This window comes from Eriocheir sinensis, unplaced genomic scaffold (assembly GCF_024679095.1).
Source record: "Eriocheir sinensis breed Jianghai 21 unplaced genomic scaffold, ASM2467909v1 Scaffold193, whole genome shotgun sequence".
In the NCBI taxonomy this organism is placed as follows: Eukaryota; Metazoa; Arthropoda; class Malacostraca; order Decapoda; family Varunidae; genus Eriocheir; species Eriocheir sinensis.
This window is the reverse complement of record NW_026111328.1, coordinates 86,255-93,404: the sequence shown is the minus strand read 5'-3', so window position 1 is coordinate 93,404 and position 7,150 is coordinate 86,255.

Sequence of the window (7,150 nt, the reverse complement as noted above, 5' to 3'; positions counted from 1 at the left end):
ATTTACAAATTTCTATTTATTTTATGTGGCTTTATATTTATTTCTGAATTAGAATGCAGCTTTGTTTTATGTGTCTTTTAGTATCTATTTTTTACACATTTTTTTTTTGTTTATTTCATATGGGGGTTTACATAATTTTGTCGTTATTTTAAGGTATTTATATTTATATTTATAAGGTTGTTACCTTTTATTGGTATTTTGTACTTATTTATTTTCATACAAATTTATATTATTTTATTGATATTCTGCTCATTTTTTGATACGAATTGACATTATTCTATGTGTATTGTATATATATTTTTATAAAATTACGTTATTTTATGTATTTGTATATATACTTTGACACAAATTTACAATATTTTATAAATTTTTAATATACATTTCAAAAAGAAATTTTACCTTATTTTATGTATTTTGTATATCTATTTCATACATGTAAAAGTCAAATATTTTATGTGTATTTTGGTATATATATTTTGATAAGAATTTTAGTATATTATGTGTATTTTGTAAATTTATTTTCATACAAATATATATTATTCTATTGATGTTTTATTGATTTATATTGATGCAATTTACATTATCTTATTTTGTCTCTGTATATATATATATATATATATATATATATATATATATATATATATATATATATATATATATATATATATATATATATATATATATATATACATATATATATATATATATATATATATATATATATATATATATATATATATATATATATATATATATATATATATATATATATATACATGTATTTGTATATGTATTTATATATATAAATTTAATTATATGTGTATTTTGGTATCTACCTATTTGACACAAATTGCATTTATTTTATGAGTATTTTGAATATTTATTTATCAAATACACATTCTTTTATTGGTATTTATTTATTTATTTTAAATTTTAGATTATTTTATGTATATTTATATATTTTTATACAAATTACTTATTTTATGTGTATTTTGTATATATTTATACAAATTTACGTTATTTTATTTGTATTCGTATATCTCTTTGAAACAAATTTACATTGTTTTATATGTTGCATATTTTTTAATACAAATTTACCTTATTATATACGCATTTTGTATATTAATTTTAATACAAATTTAATTATTCGATGTATATTTTGTATCTGTATTTTATAAACATATGCTTTATTTTTGGGTATTTTGCATCTTATTTTCATACAAATTTATATTATTTTATTGATATTCTGCTCATTCATTTTGATACGAATTGACATTATTCTATGTGTATTTTGTATATATTTTCATACAAATTTACGTTATTTTATGTGTATTTGTATATATTTTGACACAAATTTACAATATTTTATGGGTGTTTTGTATACATTTCAAAAGAAATTTACCTAGTTTTATGTGTATTTTGTATATCTATTTTCATACAAAGTCAAATTATTTCTATGTATTTTTGTATATATTTTAATACAAATTTTAGTTATATGTGTATTTTGTAAATTTATTTTCATTCAAATATATATTATTCTATTGATGTTTTATTGATTTATATTGATACGAATTTACATTATTATATGTATATATATATATATATATATATATATATATATATATATATATATATATATATATATATATATATATATATATATATATATATATATATATATATATATATATATATATATATATATATATTTACATTATTTAATATTTATTTTGAATATATATTTTTATACAAATTCATGGTATTTTATGTGTATTTGTATATATTTTCATATAAATTTACATTATTTTATGTGTATTTTGTATATATTTTATTACAAATCTACCTTATTTTACGTTTATTTTGTATGTGTATTTTGAATATTTATCCAAATACACATTCTTTTATTGGTATTTTGTTTATTTATTTTAATTGAATTTACATTATTTTATGTGTATTTTGTATATACATTTTTATACGTATTTACTTAATTTTATGTATTTTGTATATATATTTTTATAGAAATCTACGTTTTTTATTTGTATTCGTATATATTTTGAAACAAATTTACATTGGTTTATACTTATTTTTGAATATCTCTTTCAATAAAAATTAACATTTTTGTATGTTCATTTTGTAAATTTATTTAAATGCAGATATAAATATTGTATTTGTATTTAGCTATATATCGTTTTATAAGAAATGCGCTATTTTAGAATTTTGCATCTTTATTTTCATACAAATTTACATTATTTTATTAATATTCGGTGTATTTATTTTGATACGATGTTACATTATTCTATTTGTTTTTGTATATACTTTTTACATATTTACATTATTTAATGTGTATCTATATATATTTGATACAAATTTATTATCTATTATCTATTTTCATACAAATACACATTCTTTTCATGATATTTTGTTTATTTATTTTGACACGAATTTACATTTTTGATATGTATTTGGTATATATATTTGTATATTTATAAACATAATTTCATATGTATTTTATATATATATATATATAGATATATATATATATATATATATATATATATATATATATATATATATATATATATATATATATATATATATATATATATCTATATATATATATTTTATTTTATGTGTATTCGTATATATATTTTGAAACAAATTTACATTGTTTTATATGTATTTTTGAATATCTCTTTCAATACAAATTTACCTTACTGCATATGCATTTTGTATATTTATTTCAATACAAATTTAAATATTTTATGTGTATTTTGGTAAATATATTTTTATAAAAAATGCGATAATTTTTGTGAATTTTGCATCTTTATTTTCATACAAATTTCCATTATTTTATTGATATTCTGTGTATTTATTTTGATACGATTTACATTATTCTATTTGTTTTTGTATATATTTTTTTATACACATTTACATTATTTAATGTGTATCTTGCATATATATTTTATACAAATTTACGTTATTTTAAGTGTATTTGTTTATATATTTTCATTCAAATTTACATTATTTGATGTGCATTTTGTATATGTATTTCAATACAAATTTATCTAATTTTATGTGTATTTTGTATATTTCTTTTCAAACAAATTTAAATTATTTTTGTGTTTTTTTGTATATAGTTTTATACAATTTTAGGTTATTTTATGTACGCATTTAAATTATTTAGTGTGTGTTTTGTATTTTATTTTTATGCAAATTTACTTTATTTTATATTTTTTGTACATATATTTTATAGAAATTTGCGTTATTTGTATATTTTTCTCATTTTTTCTCACAAATTTACATTATTTTATTGCTATTTTGTTTATTTATTTTGATTCGAATTACATGATTATATGTGCATTTTGTAAATATTTTTTATACGTATTTACATTACTTAATGTGTATTTTGTTTATATATTTTTAAACAAATCTACGTTATTATATGTATTTGTATAAATATTTTGATACAGATTTACATTATTTTATGTATTTTGTATATACATTTCAATTTAAATTTAGCTTATTTTAGCTGAATTTTATATATATTTTCATACAAATTTAATTAATCCTGTGTATTTTTGTATATAGTTTTATACAAATCTACGATATTTTATGTGTATTTTGTGTATTTATATTTATACAAATACACATTCTTTTACTGGTATTTTGTTTATTTATTTTGATACGATTTTTATGTATATTTTGTATTCATTTTTGTATACGTATTTACTTCATTTTATGTGTATTTTGTATATATTTTTATAGAAATCTACGTTAATTTATGTGTATTCGTATATATATTTTGAAACAAATTTACATTGTTTTATATGTATTTTGCATATCTATTTCAATACAAATTTACATTATAGTATGTGCATTTTTTATATTTATTTTATTACAAATTTTAATATTTTATGTGTATTTTGGTATATATATTTTTATAAAAAATGCGTTATTTTATGGCTATTTTGCATCTTTATTTTCATACAAATTTGCATTATTTTATTAATATTCTGTGTATTTATTTTTGATACGATTTTACATTATTCTATTTGTGTTTTGTATATATTTTTTATACATATTTACATTATTTAATGTGTAATTTGTATATATATTTGATACAAATTTACGTTATTTTAAGTGTATATGTTTATATATTTTCATTAAAATTTCCATTATTTTATTTGTATTTTGTATATGTATTTCAATACAAATATACCTAATTTTATGTGTATTTTGAATATTTATTTTCATACAAATTTAAATTATTTTTGTGTATTTTTGTATATAGTTTTATACAAATTTAGGTTATTTTATGAGTATTTTGTATATCTATTTTCATACATATACACATTCTTTTATTGATATTTTGTTTATTTATTTTTACGAGAATTTAAATTATTTAATGTGTATTTTGTATATATATATTTTTATACGTATTTACATTCTTTCATGTGTATTTTGTATATATATTTCTATAGAAATCTACGTTATTTTCTATGTATTCTTATATAGATTTTTAACAAATTTACACTTCTATGTGCATTTTGTATATTTTTTCAATACAAATTTACCTTATTGTACGTGCATTTTGTATATTAATTTTAATACAAATTTAATTATTCTATGTGTATTTTTGTATATGTATTTTTAAAAAAATATGCTTTATTTTATGGGTATTTTGCATCTTTATTTTCATACAAAATTATATTATTTTATTGATATTCTGTGTATTTATTTTGATACGATTTTACATTATTCTATGTATATTTTGAATATCTATTTTATACAAATGTACGTTATTTTATGTGAATTTGTTTTCACTTCATACAAATTTACATTATTTTATGTGTGTTTTGTACATGTATTTAAATACAAATTTAACTAACTATATGTGTATTTTGTAGATCTATTTTCATAAAAATTGGTTTTTTTTTTATATATTTTTATTCAAATTTTCGTGATTTTATGTGTATTTTGTATATTTATTTTCCTATAAATATAAGTTCTTTTATCGGAATTTTGTTTATTTATTTTGATACGAATTTTATTTTTTTTAGGTGTATTTGATATATATATTTTATACTTATTTACATAATTTTATATGTATTTTGAATATATATTATCATAGAAATTTACTCTGTATGTTTATACAAAAAAAACACAAAAATAATTTAAGTTTGTATGAAAATAAATATACAAAATACACATAAAATTAGGTAAATTTGTATTTAAATACATATACAAAATACACTTAAAATAATGTAAATTTGAAAGAAATTATATAAACAAATACACTTAAAATAACGTTAATTTGTATAAAATATATATAAAAAATACACATTAAATAATGAAAATATGTATAAAAAAATATATACAAAACACCAATAGTATAATATAAAATCGTATCAAAATATATACACAGAATATTAATAAAATAATGTACATTTGTATGAACACTAAGATGCAAAATACCTATAAAATAACGCATTTTTTATAAAATTATATATACCAAAATACACATAAAATATTTTTATTTGTATTAAAATAAATATACAAAATGCAAATACAATAAGGTAAATTTGTATTGAAATAGGTATGCAAAATACATGTAAAACAATGTAAATTTGTTTCAAAATATATATACGAATACACATAAAATAACGTAGATTTATATATATATATATATATATATATATATATATATATATATATATATATATATATATATATATATATATATATATATATATATATATATATATATATATATATATATATATATATATATATATATATATATATATATATATATATATATATATATATATATATATATAAAATACAAATAAAATTAAGTAAATACGAATCAAAAATGTATACAAAATACACATAAAATAATGTAAATTCGTATAAATATAAATAAACAAAATACCAATAAGAGAGTGTGTATTTGTATAAATATAAATATACAAAATGCACATAAAATAACGTAAATTTGTATAAAACTATATACAAAAATACACAGAAGTAATTTAATTTGTATGAAAATAGACATACAAAATACACACAAAATAAGCTAAATTTGAATTGAAATATATATACAAAATACATAAAATAAAGTAAATTCGTTTCAAAATATTTTTAACAAATACACATATTATAACGTAAATTTGTAAAAAAATATATAAACAAAATACACATTAAGTAATGTAAATACGTATAAAAAAATATTTACAAAATACATAAATAATCAAGTCATTCGCATCAAAATAAATAAACAAAAAACTAATTAAATAATGTAAATTTGTATGAAAAAACATATACAAAATACGCATAAAATAACGTTTTAGGTTTCTATAAAAATATATGTACAAAAATGCACATAAAATTAGTTTGCTTAAAAAAATATATATACAAAACACACATTAGATAATGTAAATGAGTATAAAAATATGTATACAAAATACCTATGAAATAATCTAAACTCGTATCGAGTTAAATTAAGAAAATAGCAATAAAATAATGTAATTTTGGATGAAAATATATATAGAAAACACACATAAAATAACCTAAATACAAATACAAATATACACATTAAATAATTTAAAATTGAATGAAATAAATATACAAAATAAACATAAAATAAGGTAAATTTGTAATAAAATATATGTAAGAATACACATAAAATAATATCAATGTGTATGAAAATATATATACTTATACACATAAAATAACATGAATTTGTATAAAAAAAATTTCAAAATATATACGAATACACACAATAAAATAACGTAAATTTTTATGAAAATGTATATATAAAATACACATAAAATAATTTAAATACGTAGAAAAATATATATACAAAATACACATAAAATAATGTAAATTCGTAAAAAATTAAATACACAAAATTCCAATAAAAGAATGTATATTAATAGGAAAATATATATACAAAAAACAAATAAAATAACTAAAATTTGTATAAAAATATATACAAAAAAACACAAAAATAATTTAAATTTGTTTGAAAATAGATATGCAAAATACACATAAAGTTAGGCAAATTTGTATTGAAATACATATACAAAACTCACAGAAAATAATGTAAATTTGTATAAAAATATATAAACAAATCATATAAAATAAC